The 16,645-nt window shown below is 21.9% G+C and overlaps 1 protein-coding gene across 3 annotated transcripts in view; it reads right to left on the bottom strand.

The window, feature by feature from the left end:
* The window catches only part of LOC122858775 (calmodulin-like), a 48,355-nt gene that overhangs the window by 26,084 nt on the left and 5,626 nt on the right, over positions 1-16,645 (bottom strand). The window lies entirely within an intron of this gene.

Raw genomic sequence — 16,645 nt, 5'->3', positions numbered from 1 at the left:
TTTTAAAAAATTATTTCTAGTTCTAATTAGTATAATTTACAATTATTTTTGTATAAATAAATTTTTATTTTATGGCTTTTATCATTGTAGTATATTTTTACAAATTATATTAGTTTTTTTTTTTTTTTTTGAGATAAAATGTTAATGTTAATGGGGTAAAACGAATTAGAGTCGAGAGAAATCAACGAAGCTCAACGTACAACTCAAGAATTTTAAATAATTGTATTTACAAGTTTGAGGTATAAACTTGAGCTTGCAAAAACTTTTAAACATATGATCATGTCGTTAAATTAGTTTTTCTTTTTTCTTCATTATTTCTTTCTTTTTGAATTTGTCTTTTTTTTTCAGATACACAAGTAGTTTTGTGTGAGAGATTTTTCTTTTTCTTTGGAAATTCTTTGGAAATAGTCAAGATAAAAGCAGCCAGTAGTTTTCATTCGACAGGAACAATCAAATTAACTTTAATTCTAGTCACGAGAATTGTCCATCGATATCGACTTTCTGTCGTAAACATATATTCAAACAAACAAGTAGACACGAGTTATTTCTTAACGCGTTTCAATTTAGTGACACTATCTCTGATAAAATCTGTTTTGTTCTCTCTTCTCAAAAGGAGTAACTTAACTATTGTTTTTTCTTTGAATTTAATTATACAAGTATTTTTATGTTTTATTTATTTATTTTTTTTTTTATGTTTTACTTTATTCAATTGTTAATTTTTTAAATATTAATGGCTTGAACGTGACTTGATTATTCAAATATACATTTATTTTTAAATGCAATTGCAATTTTTTCTCATTCCGCTGTTTATTATTTTTTTAGAAAATAAAAAAAAATCACAGTTTACATTTGAAATGTATCCAAAGTAACACATTATTTTTACATTTTGTTTTTTCGATATTTTTGCATGGAAAAATTTGTACGAGATTGAGAAGTTTTTCTATATTGATGTACTTGGTTAGAAAATTGTTGGAGCGAAAAATAAAAAATAAAAGTGCATTTTTGATGTCGTAGATTAAACATTATCAGCAAAGTATATAAAAAAAAATATAAAAAATAAAAAAGCTATTCGAGGGTCATTAATCTCTCGAGGATATCTGAAAGGTTATTTTTTATTTTTGAATTTTCACTGAATTACCAAGTATATATTCAAACGATTGAGTCATTTTTTAATTTTCTTACACTCCAAATATTTACATCATAAATTTAAAATTTTAAAAATGAACATCATCGTTTATACATTTTTTTTTTTTCATTTATTTAAACTCAAAGTTTTTATAATAAAAAAAAAAATTAAATCATAAGAGATAATAATTAACAATTACATGAGTGTTTTATTTTCTGAAAATTTTTTAAATAAAATTAAAAACAATTTTCAAGGAAAAAAAGGAAATTTTTTATCTAAAAATAAAAAAGAATATAAAAGTTTTTTTACGACTTTATAAAATTTAAATAGTATGTCAATATTATATCAGTGTTAGCAGTAAAATAATTTTATTTCTTTCTGAATTTTTATCTCCCATTTGTCGTCATTAGCATACACTCAGTTAAATTTTTTTTTCCTAAAAAAAAATTACATTTCAAATTAACTAAATGAAGTAAAATTCTTGTACAATAAATTTGACTTGTTAAATAAATTACAGCATGTACATATTTACATTTATTTTATCTATTTTATTGTAAAAAAAAAATTTAACAAATTTACAAACAAGAGTGAAGCATCTGGAGAGAAAGCAATGAGATCGATACAAAACTTGATTGGATAAAAAAACTGCAAGGCACACACAAATCTTATTTTCAGTGATCCAATTACATAACGCTTATTTTTTTCTATCAGGGAACCTCATTTGTCTCAGTATCTCTACGTTATATATTTTTTTTTTAATTTTTTTTTGCTTCATCTATAGCCATCTGTAACTGTTGATTATTTTAAACTCATCAATAGACTTCATATATATTTGAAATTCAAGATAAAAAAAAACAAATAATAATGTCTTTAGAGAGGAGATAAAAATCTGTTATTTGAAAACCCATTGAATTGAAAAAATCGATTTAAAATACGACGTAATCAGTGTAATTCTCTGGACAGTTATAAAAACAATAATAAAAAAAAAGCTTACACTGTACAATTGGTCATTCAATAGAAGTTAATCGACCACTCATCGAACTCGATAAACTGCTAACCAGGCACTAAAAAAAATATTAGTTTTTAGATTAAGTCTATGCTTGACAAAAAAAAAACCAATGTAAAAAAACAACAAACATATTTACTTGTTTTTTTTCCTTGCTGACAATAAATACTAGAGTGAAAAAAAATTCTATTTATTATATTTGAAGTATTGTGTTTTCAATTTGGAGTATTTTTATTGACATTATGTTGATTGTTGTAGCTTTTAAGAAGTTTTTATTTTTTAGAAAATTTCAAGTGAGTTTTACTTTAAAATTTGAAAAGTAACAGGTGAACACTTAATGTAGCTTACGAGGATGTTCTAAATAGTAATTTGACTTTCATGAGAACACACAAATGACATTGATTTTAAAAGTAAATACCTGACAGATTGACAGAAATAAACAGAAGGACTTTGGACAAATTGAAACAATGATTTATATTTTACTAGAGATAAATTCTAAAAGCTTAAATTTTTTTTAGCTGGTTAAATAAATTGGGAGAAATTTTTTTTGTTATATAATTGAATAAATTTTTTTTTGAAAATCAGAGAGATAATTTTTTTTTATATAAATAAAATTTAAAAAGAAATTTTGACAATGAAATTTGAGAATTATTTTTCACGTATATTCTTAAAAATCGTTTTTTTTTTTTTTGGTTATTTTTATTTTCATGTCGATTTAGTGATTTGGTAATTAATTGACTTATCGAAATTGCTCACGTGGAACTACGATCCAACGTCACCCTCAAAAATCTCATTGAAGCTATAAAAAAATTATTGATCAGCAGAATTTTTCTAATAAACTATAAGACACGTTTTTTAATTATTTTTAATTATATTGTTTGGAGACTTTTAATTTAAATTCATACAGCCATTGTGACCTTTAAAATTGAATATAATAAAAATCATAAAATATATTTTTAAAATTATAATAAACTGTAAATTGGATAGAATTTTAAATAAGTAGTAGATATATTACATAATTATCTTAATTTAATTTTTATCAATTGAATTTATAAACAGGCCTAGAATTTAATACAGTTATTGGATTAATTGAAATGAAATTTGACAGATATTTAATCGTTTATATAATGAACTGAATAATGAATGTATTGAAAAGCTTTAGAAGTAACAATAAAATTCAATATGACCTTTCATGTAAAAGAGATAAAAAAAATTTTAAAATTAAAATTTCACTTGAAGAATTTATGAATGAAGATATTAACAAAAATCAATGTGTAATTCTTAAAAATTATTTAGTAATTTTATTTTATTTTACACAGTGTTATACAGTGTGTGTAAAAAAAAAAAAAAGCAAGAAATACGAGTTGTCAAAGGCAACTTGACAAATTGAAGGCCTCTAAATTTTTTTTCAATCATCAGATAAATTTATTCCTTTTTCGTATTTTTTTTTCTCCTCGTTGTCTGAGGTCAGTACGGTAGTGAAAGCTAAGCCAAAGGCGTGCCATTATTTTCTTTATAAATTAAAAAGTTGAAAGCAAATTTGAAATTCATAAATTTTTTTTTTTTATATTCTCAGTGTTACTAATTATTTCCGCATGAAAATTTTCCCTATTAATTCTTCTTATTAATTATATCTACTGAAAATACTACAAACAAATGATCATCAATGAAAAAATAATAATAATTATAATTATCAATTTTCAATATTATTAAATAATTAAAAATTAAAAAAAGAATTTTCCTATTATTTATTTGTAAACGAGACTGTCGACTGTCTTTTAGTATTTGAAGTAAATAATTGTTAAAGAAAGATAGAATAAAAGGTTCCAACGAATCGTTGAGACAGCAAAAAAAAAAAATGAAAAATATATAAATTGTATGTGGTCAGACTAAGTCGTAAGAAGCAATAGTAGTCATCAAAAAAAGGAGTGGCAAAATCCTATGGAAAATGTATATGAACGTGTCAACTGTTAAAAAAGCTAAAAGCCTTTGAGCAAAACCACTCGAAATGTTGAACCACACATAAGATATATTTGGTCAAAATCTTAAAAAGTAATTCCCAAAAAAAATAAATAAAATAAAATAATAACAACACTAAATAAAAAATAAATTAAATAATTTAAAAAAAAAATTTTAATAAATCTACAATGTCGATTATCATTGAGTTTAAGTAGTCGATTAGTATTGTTGTTGGTTTGATAATTAATTGTGATACAAATGCAACATTGTGAATGTATGGATGTGCCATTAATGGTTTGGCATGTTGCAAGTGTATTTCAGTAAACAAGAGCTATTTCTCTCATTGCGATTAGACGCATACATATGCAGCTAAACATTCATTGAAGTAGACACAAGCAAGAAAATATAAAGAGGTATTTTCTCTAGATGAATCAGTAACACTTGTACATACATAGTATATATTTATATGCATTACAAACTGAGCATGATGGAGAGATTTGTATAGAAAATGGAATTGCTCCCAATGGCTTTTCAAGACAGTGATTTCCCTCTGAGCTTTTGAAAATGATGGCATCAAACTGGTTGGTGTTTTCATGATTTTAATACTTGCCATAAGAAAATATGACATTTTTAAAATACTCGTTGATCCTGAAAATACATGTGATGATACAAAATGTATCTTCAGATTTTAATGCTCAACAAGGTCAATCTCTATATTTTTTTTTAGTAGAGCTTTTTTTTTGTTTTGAAAAGATTTATGTCAACATGAAATTCGACAGACGTGACATACGAGCTTTTTGTTTATCTCCCTCATACAGATTTCTTGTTTTTTTATGTTTTTTTTTTTTCTTTATTTTTGTTCACGTTGTTATTCTTTAGTTGGAAAAAATTTATTGTGGTACTGATTCAACACTGGGATGTTTATTTGTCGTAAATTAGTCTTCTTTCATGATTGGATTTGTCAAATTACAAATAACATTTTATTTTAGATGTGAGCTTTTATTATTGTAATTTTTTTTAGATAATATTTACTTTATTTTTATGTATTTTAATGAAGAATTTTATTTATTTTAAACAAATGTATGAATAAAAATTACAAAACACTGGGTGTATTCTAGCGACATGTAAAATTTAAATAATCCTCAAGACAGACATGGGCAAAAATATCCTCACGAGTGCGTGTTGAATCTCTGATAATGTTGTCTTCACAATATCCTAGTAGCTCTCAGACAGGCTTCATGTTTTATTTTTTATTTTTAATATATAAAAATGTGAGAAAAAAATATATAAATTATTATTATAATATGCTGTGTCATAAATGCAATGATTTTTATATTTTTTCCAATAAAAAAAGCTCAATAATCAAGAATAAATTTTCATAAACAAAAAAACAAACAAAATTAATTTTAACTGGACAATCTATTTTTTTGTAATTTACTGTAATTTAAAAGTATTCTCAACTTTTTTTTTTTTTTATTATTGATTTTTATTATCATAAAAAAATATAAACAAAAATTTAAAAATAAAATACTTGAAATGCATTATGAATTTTGTCGTTTGATTTTATCTGCTTATAAAAATTCTTTTAAAAATTCAAATCGAAAAAAAATTAATATCTTTGATTTATTTGGCTAACAAAAAAAAATAATATTTAATTTAAATTATTATTTTATTGTTTGTTTTAAAATACCGGAAATATTAATTTTAAAAATCAATTTATAACAAAAATATTTTATTTTTTGTATTGATAATTATTTATAATTAAAAAAAAAATAAAATAAAAATAATTGAAATATATTTTAATACATGGTTTGTTTTTTACTTAATGCAATGACATAATTAATAATTTAAATTTTAATTGAATTTTCTTTCAAATCAATGATAAAGTTTGATTATTTCTGAGAGTTTATCGAGTGAGCTGATGGTTAAGTCGTCAAGAGCCGCGCCTACGGTGCTTATGATCTCGTGTTCAAAACTCAATAAATTCTTTTACTGTGAAAATACACTTTAATCTTAAAGGTTAACGAGGAAAAAAAATTCGATTGTTGGTTAGTTGATAGATAGTTGTTTTCTGGTGTTTGTGGCAAATATAATCTAGAATAGACCATGTGAACTACGCACTTGGTCTACTCCAGGAAATATTTGCCTCAAACACCGGTCAACACTTTTTATTTTTTTTAAAAAAAGATACTGTAATACACTTACACATATTCTACCTATTTCTCTCTCACAATTATGGATGTACAACTGCTAGAAAATATCTTGTAATAGAAAAAGTTGTCTTCACAATATCTTAGTAATAGAAAATGTTGTCTTCACAATATCCTAGTAGCCCTCAGACAGGCTTCATATTTTATTTTTTATTTTAAAATATATAAAAATGTGAAAAAAAATATATAAATTATTATTATAATACGTTGTGTCATAAATGCAATGATTTTTATATTTTTTTCAAGAAAAAAAGCTCAATAATCAAGAATAAATTTTCATAAACAATAAAACAAACAAATTTAATTTTAACTGAACAAAAAAGCTCATAATTATTTTATTTTTTTTTAATTTACTGTAATTTAAAAGTATTCTCGACTTTTTTTTTTTTTATTATTATTTTTTAATATCGTAAAAAAATATTAACAAAAATTTAAAAATAAAATACTTAAAATGCATTATGAATTTTGTCGTTTAATTTTATCTGCTTATAAAAATTCTTTTAAAAATTCAAATCGAAAAAAAATTAATATCTTTGATTTATTTGGCTAACAAAAAAAAATAATATTTAATTTGAAATATTTTTATAAATTTTTTTTTCAAATCAGTTATAAAGTTTGATTATTACTCATAGATTATCGAGTGAGCAGATGGTTAAGTGGTCAAGAGCCTTCTCTTAAGCGTTATGGTCGCGGGTTCAAATCTCATCATGATCATTGGTTGTTTCTAAAGGTCTGTAGACTTTAAAGTTACATTTAAATCTTAAGATCAACGAGGAATTAATTTTGACTTATTAAGTTCATAATACTTGTTTTCTGGTGTTTGTGACAAATATAATCTAGAATAGACCATGTGAACTACGCACTTGATCTACTCCAGGAAATATTTGCCTCAAACACCAGATATCTTTTTTTATTTTTTTTAAAAAAAGATAATGTAATACACTTACACATATTCTATCTATTTCTCTCTCACAATTATGGATGTACAACTGCTAGAAAATATCTTGAAATAGAAAAAGTTGTCTTCACAATATCCTAGTAATAGAAAATGTTGTCTTCACAATATCCTAGTAGCTCTCAGACAGGCTTCATGTTTTATTTTTTATTTTAAAATATATAAAAATGTGAAAAAAAAATATAAATTATAATATGTTGTGTCATATATGTAATAATTTTTATATTTTTTCCAAGAAAATAAGCTCAATAATCAAGAATATATTTTCATAAACAAACAAACAAATAAAATAAATTTTAACTAGACAAAAAAGCTCATAATTATTCTATTTTTTTGTATTTAAATTGTGGAAAAATATTAATCTTTAAATCTTTGATAAAAGTATACTTTAAAATTAATTTTCCAAATAAAATAATAACAATTGAAGTAATTTTTTATAAATTTCTAAATATACTTAATATTCAAGATTCAATTGAAATGTTTATTTTATCAATAACCCATGTTGTGTATATTTTGCTTGATTAACAAACAACTTGGTTTACAATTTACATTTGTAGAATGTTTACCGACTAAAATGTATCCATCAAATTCTGAAGTTACCACAAAATAAACTTGTACTTTATACGACAAATATTGAGCAGGGCATTTGAAACTTCATTGCAATAATCAAGAAGCTTCTTTCAAGTGAATTAATTTATAAATAATAAATCATCGAATTTATTTTTATCATAAATTATATTTTTCAAATGTCCACATTTAATTTTTATTATTTATGGTTTAACCAAAAGATAATTATGACAAATGGCATTCAAACTATTTGATAATCTTTTTTTTTTGTCTTGTTTTTTGTAGTGTTGTCTATATAAAAAATAAAAATATATATCTTTTTTTTTTTTTTAAATAATGTATTCAAGCTGATCCTCCCTTACGAAATATTATGGCATTCAATCAAAACTGTCTTGCATCCTGATCGAATATATTAGGGGAATAATATTAAATCGAAGAAACAAATCTATTCATGTATATTATTATGAAAATTTATTTAATAAAATTTCTGATATCTTAATAATTTTTTTTTTTGAATCTATATCAGAAAAAAAAATATAATTTATAAGTGGATTTTTATTAGAGATTTAAATAATGTTGATTTGAGTTGGATTTATTTTTCACTGTAAATAAAAATATTATTATCAAGTTAATTATTATCTTCACTGTGTAAATAAAAATAAAATTTATCAACAAGAATAGAGAAAAAATCTTGAGCTTTATTGTCAAGTTGAAGCTTTTTTTTTTTTCTGTGGAAATATTCTTGTTTATTGAACTTAGTTGCTTGTAAAAAAATTAAAAAAATAAAATTCAAATCGTAAGTTAAAAATATGAGCAAACATACAGTCATGACTCGAGGCTCTTGAATTTTAGTTTCTCGTTAGCTTCAGGATATAATTTTTTTTTGTTTATTTCTCACAACGTGGATAAAAATTCAGATGAATTTTTTATTTGTAATAAAGTTTTTTCATAACTTTTAAATTTTTTTTACAGACAAGACTGTTTTATTATTATAACAGAAGAGAGCTTTTTGTGATATGCCATTTTTCTTTTTTTATTTAATTTATTTTATATTTATTTATCAAAGTATTAATTTAAAATTTCACGGAAAAAATAAACAGTGTATAGTATTTTAATTTTGGTAATTAATTTAATTATGCTTTGTGAATTTTAATTACATATTGTAAATAATCCTTCGATGAAAGTTAATTTTTTAAATCAAATTACTTGTCACTGCAGTGTTTTTTCATTATCACCAATATAAATAATTTATTAACTTTTAATAAATTTTCTATTAAAATCATTCGACCGTGTAATTTTCTTTAATATTTGTGTACTACTAAATTTAAATTTTTAACAAGTGATAATATTCCATTTCGATCAGACACTATTTAAAATAAATTCAATAAATTGACAGTTTTTTTTTTTTATTTTTCAATTGTATCAGAAATTTTATTGAATTTATATAAATATATAAAATTTTTAGCAAATAAAATATTGTAAATTGATGTACTTTTAACGTATTGTTTTAAAAAGTTTAACAAGTAAAAGTTTAAATGAAGTACAAATGCAAATTGAACAGTCTGGACAAGTTTCAATGAGTTATAATGAACACCAGTGACCTGTACAGTGTCTCATTTGACCATCGTATTTTATAATCTACCACAAACAGAATTATTTATGAAAATCAAGTAATAAATTAATAAAATTTTCAATATAACATGGAATCATTCAATTTTAAACAACTAAAGTCTGTATCGAAATTCAAGATATGGTTTTCATTTCAATATTTGGTCATGAGTTTGATCATATTTCAAACTTTGATATAGACAGATCGACATATCATAATTTTATCTACTTGAATTTTTATTTTTACATGAAATTATTTTTCCTCGTAATTCTTAAGTATTCTGGTTCTTATCATTTGTCGAAATTTATTATCTAAAGAATTTTCTACAATAAATTATTCAATTTTTATCTCAATATTTTGTCATTGTAATTTAACCCTCGTTTTTAAAAAATATATTTATAGAAAGATTGCTTTGTATAGGTGTATTAAATTCACAAAAATCTGCAGATTCAATTTTTTTTTTTTTTTTTTATATAAAACTGATGGTATAATAAATGGTAGTTTGTAAATTATATATTTTTTTTCTTCCATGAATAATTTTTAATTCAAATTTTAGTAAAATATTTTTATTTACAAGAAACTTTTTTTAAATATAATTAAAAAATTAACAAGTTGAAAAGCTTGGTAATATAAAAATTACAAAAACTTGAAATTTGTTTTATTATTATTATTTTTTTCTTTCATTCTTCGAGTATGAAAGTTGATGATTTATATGGTGTAATCAAAAATTTGATATTATAAAAAGTGATTTATCTGAATATTTTTTAATGCGTAAGTACAAAAATATACTGTATAAACCACTTGTAGATTTTCAAGCTTGCATTGACCCGTTTTGAATTGAGCTGAGGCCACGAACATCCACATTTATCCACATTTATAAAAAAACATAATTCACATTCATAATTTTCCAAAATTCTTTTGAAATATTTTGCGTAAAAAAAAAAAAAAAGAACAACTCATATTGGTTTGGATTATTCATTGAAATATTTTCGCTGGAAGGATAAAAATATTGTAAAATTATTTTCATCAATTGATTTTCATTTTAAAATTTTTAAACAAATTTCATGATGAAAAATAATATATTTTAATAACAACTAATTACTGTAAAAAAAAAAAATTAATAAATAATTTCAAATGAATTGAACCTTTCTATTGTAAAAATTTTAAAATAAAAAAATAACATAGCTATTAAAATTAATGAAGAATTAATTTGACAAAATAAAAATAATTATGATAATTTAATTGAGATAAAAAAAATACATGTAATTTTTAAATATTAAAACTACAATTTGTCTAACCTTTTTTTTTCTTTTTAATTTTTCAAAATAAAAAATAATTTGAGAATAAAAAAAAAACAACTAAATCATAGCCATTTGTATAGTACGTAAAAGCATGACATTGTTGAACTTTTTTATAGTTCATCCGGCGATTTATTATCCAAGAAAATAAAACTAATGTGATAATGCCTTTTTTATTTTTTTTCTTCTTAAATTTTTACAATGAAAAATAGTCTACATATATAAATGTAAAAAATGTCTTTTAAAAAATTAAAATAAAAGAAATATTACTTTTAAAAAAAATTATCCAATAAAATTATAAATAGAAATTTTAATATTTTCGATAACTAAAACATCCTTCAATTTTCAAAACTCTATAATTATTTTTTTCTTTTTTAATTAAAATACAAAACAAGAATAAAACATTTTATTTAGATGAAATTTTACACTTACTAAAGAAAGCAACATCGTGTAGAAAATAAGAAGCTTTTCTAGACGTTTGTAAATGAAAATTTTTACATAAAAGATTTAGGATATGACATTTTAAAAGACTCCAAGTTTATATATGTATATATTTTTTTTTATTTGGACCAGCACGTATCTTGATGAAATTGAGATAAGAAAAAAATATATAAGCACCATAAAATTTATGAAGTAGATAAAAAATACACATATATGATCTGTCAAAACGATCCGAAACTTTCAACGATGTTATCGTTATAGTTATTTACATATGTTTATTATCTATTTGATTTTAAATCACAACAATCATTCGAAGAAAATGAAAAAAAATAAATACAGAAAATATATATATATTTCAAATAAAATATTCTTTATATTATCACGAAGCTGCTATAATTTTTGTACACATAATTTTGAATAAAAAATATCTACGAATTTTTTTTTTTTCTTTAGTAATATCTCTCTTTGATTTATTTAATTTTTTTTTATTTTATTCCACAAATTTTCCTGTAAACAATTTTTTATTTTATGTTTTTGTTTTTTTGGTGATCATATAACAGAAATAATTTGAGCGTATTTATTGTCCTTTTCAATCATTGAAGTGTCTCGAAATCGAACAAAAAATTGTAGACCATAAAATATAAAAAAATTAAAAAAATATTTTGTTTTGTGTTACTAAATAGTCGATGATGCATGAATTTGTAAATTTCAGTTTTTATATACGAAAAATATATTTATTAAATTGTAATTTTCATTGAAATAATTTCTAACTCAGTTATTTTATTTTATTTATCAATTTGATATTATTTCTTGAATTCTTGCATGGAAATAATTATTCGACAATCGACATGGAATAATTATTTATTTTTTAATTATATACATTGCAGATGGAATTTTTTAATTATATTTATATCAATCGTTTTTAATTTTCTTCATAATCCAAATATATTAAAACAGGCCTCCATGCAAAAATGAAAAATTGCAATATAGCTGTGAGGCATAACTATTTTTTTTTTTTTTCAAATATTTTCACTCTATTTTTTTCATTATATTTTTTTTTTTTTTTGTTCTGCTTTATTATTTTTCTTTATCGTTCATACATATTGCACTGATGAACCATCGAATGGGTATCGAGTGGTGACATATAAATAATCAGCGAAAATCATTCTTCTATACGAAAAAAAAAAATAAATAACCAAAAAAAAAATTAGAAAATAATCTTCTGATGTTTGTGTGTCTTGCAATTAAAATAAAAAAAAATAAAAATAAAATGTCAACAAGCTGATACTGTAATTTAAAAGTATCCTTGACTTTTTTTTTTATTATTATTATTTTTTAATATCGTAAAAAATATTAACAAAAATTTAAAAATAAAATACTTGAAATGCATTATGAATTTTGTCGTTTAATTTTATTTAATGTTCATAAAAACACGATTAATTTTTTTTTGTTCTCCTGAATTTTTATCTGCTTTAAAAAATTCTTTTAAAAATTTAAATCGAAAAAAAATTAATATCTTTGATTTATTTGGCTAACAAAAAAAAAATAATATTCAATTTAAAATATTATTTTATTCTTTGTTTGAAAATACCAGAAATATTAGTTTTAAAATTCAATTTATAACAAAAATATTTTATTTTTTCTATTGATAATTATTTGTAATTGAAAAAAAATTTTTTAAATAATTGAAACATATTTTAATACATACTTTGTTTTTTAGTTGATGCAATGACATAATGAATTTTATTGAAAATTAAAATTGAATTTTCTTTCAAATCAGTTATAGAGTTTGATTATTTCTCATAGTTTATCAAGTGAGTCGATGATCAACTCGGCAAGAGCCCTGCCCACAGTACTTCTGATCTCGGGTTCAACTCTTTATAAAATCTTTTTCGATGGAAATGCAGATTTTTCGTCTTTAATATGGTGTTATAGTCAAGGATGATTATAATGTTCTCCTCGTCTCTCTACTCTGGTGTTTGAAGCAAATATAATCTAGGATAGACCATGTGAACTACGCACTTGGTCTACTCCAGGAAATATTTGCCTTAAACACTGGACACCTTTTTTTATTTTTTTTTTTAAAAAAAGATAATATAAAACACTTACACATATTCTATCTATTTCTCTCTCACAATTATGGATGACAATTGTTCTTTCTATAATAGAAATAATTGAATTATTTTATCAACAATAATTTGCATAAACAAACTAGAAAATATCTTGTCATAGAAAAAGCTTATTTTTATATAAAGCTTATTTTTTGATTGTCGGAAAAAATATATAGAATAAATAAACCGTAATCATGATAATAAAAAATTGTAAAAAAAAAAAAAAAAACAAGTATATAATAAATTGTTGAAGATTTTCTAGTGACTATTTTCTTGCAATTTTTAGACACTCATGTTATTCATATTATTACACAAAAGCATCATCACAGTTTATGGAATACTTTTGAAATAAATAAAGAAAGAAAATTATATAGAAAATGATAATAACTATGAAAAATATTTTATTATTTATATAAAAAAAAATAAACCAAAAGTGAATAAGTCTTGTTGATGATTTTTATAACTACTGTTATTTTTTTATGAAAACGTGAAGATTTATTTTTATCGTTTATATTGTTCATTAAACTATTTGCCCGTTGACAGTATCAACATTCAGCACATTTTATATATATTAAAATCAATCTATAGTCAAGATATTAAACTTTATTAAATGTATTGTAAGTTTTTTATTGGATTTTTGCTTGAATTAATAATAAATATTAATTACATCACTTTGATAATCCTTTGTGAATCGAAATTGAAAGAATTACAATTTTATTCATGCAAAAAACCAAAAGAGTATGTTCAATCTTTGTGAATAAAATATCTAATTTAAGTATTTATATTATTTATTCACAAAGCTAACACAATCTAAATATTTTGTTAACAATTTTTTAAAATTTTTAATGCAAGAAAAAACAATGAAATAAATAATCTAAACAAAATGTTTTTTTTTCAAATGAATTTTTTTTCTATTGTTTTTTTCTATTATATTTCAAATGTTAAAATAGTTTTTTATTTAATTTTTAAATATTCAAAATTTTATCTATGTTAAACAAATCTTTATGGAAAAAAAAATAGCAATAATATAAAGATAAAAGTAATCATAGAGTCGTCGTCACAATGAAACAATGAAACAATCGATAACAATATTTTCAAGTTATTTTTTCAAATTGACAATGTTATCAGTTTTATGAAACACAGGTATCATAAACTTTTCTGCATATTCACCAAGTTTTCATTCATTGAAATCACAACTGAAATGATTTTAAAAGTAATAAAAAAAATCATGATGACATTTTTAAATTAAAAAAACAAAAAAGATAATTTATTTGAAATTTTTATTTCTCTTGTCTCTGACGACATTTATAAAAAAAATAATTTTATAAAAACAAAAAAGACTTGATTAAATACAAAATCTAATTTACAAATATGTATTACATTATCTTTTTTTTAAAAAAAAAAATAAAAAAAAGTGTCTGGCGTTTGCGGCAAATATTTCCTGGAGTAGACGAAGTGCGTAGTTCACATGGTCTATTCTAGATTATATTTGCCACAAACACCAGTAAACAACCATTGACGTCCAAATAATCTTCAGCTTAACTTTAAAACCTTGAAAAATAGACCTTTCAGATGAAATACTGAAATAATTTGATGAGATTTGAACCCGCGACCACAACACTGTAGACGAGGCTCTTGACGACTTAACCACCTACTCACTCGATAATTTATGAGTAATAATCAAACTTTATAATCGATTAGAAAAAAAAATTTAATTTAAATTTAAATTATTCATTATGTCATTGCATTAACTAAAAAACAAAGCATGTATTAAAATATATTTCAATTATTTTAAAAAAATTTTAGACCAATTAATATTTCCGTTTTTTCAAAACAAAGAATAAAATAATAAATAATATTATTATTCAGAATAAAAAAATAAAATAAAAAATACGTAATATAAATTATTACATTCAAAATTTAATTTGAAATTTTTAAATAATATTTTTGCAGTAATTAGCATTTCAATGATAAATTAATTTAAAATTATAAACAGTATGAATGTGGTGTAAAATTAAAATTATGACAAATTGATGGTTGAGATGTTGTGATATGTATGTCGATGATGTCTCTGATAAGATAGGAAGATATATTTATTGAATGCACCAAAGTGGCATGCATGAACTGACAGAAATAGCATCACCAAGTTGATAAGCATCAGTACACTATGAGTGTATATATTCTCTCTCATTTCATCAACAAGGTCGCCTCACATTTCATTGGAACAATACATCACCAATGCTGGAGATAAATTTCTCCAGGGATCTTGTTCATCCTACTATGTGAAATGTCATTCTAAAATCGAACAATACTACTTGAAATATACTCACTCAATGAAATATTAAATACGAAAAAAGAAAAACAAAATTTTATTTAAAATTAAATTTTTAAAATAATATTTTAATAATAAATTATAAATAAATATCTTGAATTTACATTTTTAACTTTTTAAAATTTATTTATCATTGTTTATTTATTTAAACAAACATATTTATTATTTCATTTTAATTTTTTTTTAAATTTTATTTGAATAACAAATTCACATGGAAAATTTTTTTCATAAATTTTTATGCAATCTATTGAGTAATAACAAACTGTCGAACATCAAAACCTGCAATAAATAAAAACGAGAGAAAAAACACAGTAGACCATTGGGAATTGATCAAATGAAAATCTATCCTGTCAATTTTGATTTGAATTTTCATGTTTTTTATTTCAAAAAGCTCAAGTGTTGTTATGCAAGCTTCTATTATAAAATCCAAGCAATTATTTAAAATTCTTTTTTATCAAACTTAATTTATAATTTTTAATATAAATTTCAAAACTTCTTTGAAGTAGTTTTTTTTTAAATTTTGTTTATCAATTAAACATTAATTGGCTCGATTTTTATTGAAATAAATTTAATATAATTAAAATAGCAATAAAGTACAAAACTTTTTTTATCATAATTACTTTAAATAACACTTTTTTTTTTAATTTAAAATATTATTTATTAAATATATATTATTAATCATAATAACTTTTTTATTAGGGAATTTTATTTGTTCATTTTATTGTTGTTTTATTTTCATTTATATTGTTTAATAAATAATAAGAAATTTTTATATCCTTTTCAATTTCCTCATGTAGAAAAAATTGAAGGAAAAATAGCGTGAGTTGGAATAATATTTACAAGAAGTTCTCCCAATGGAGCTGATTTTATTACGATGGTAAACCATATGGTGGATGTTGGACATGTAGTATTGGATTACAGAGACTTTATCTTCACAAGAGTATAACAATTGCATGTTATTTAATTATTTAAAATATCAAAATTCTACTGGGACATTATTCAAACAACAAAGCCACATAATTTCATCAGAC

This window comes from Aphidius gifuensis, linkage group LG6, assembly GCF_014905175.1.
Source record: "Aphidius gifuensis isolate YNYX2018 linkage group LG6, ASM1490517v1, whole genome shotgun sequence".
Lineage (NCBI taxonomy): Eukaryota > Metazoa > Arthropoda > Insecta > Hymenoptera > Braconidae > Aphidius > Aphidius gifuensis.
This window is presented reverse-complemented; position numbering and strand designations above follow the sequence as displayed.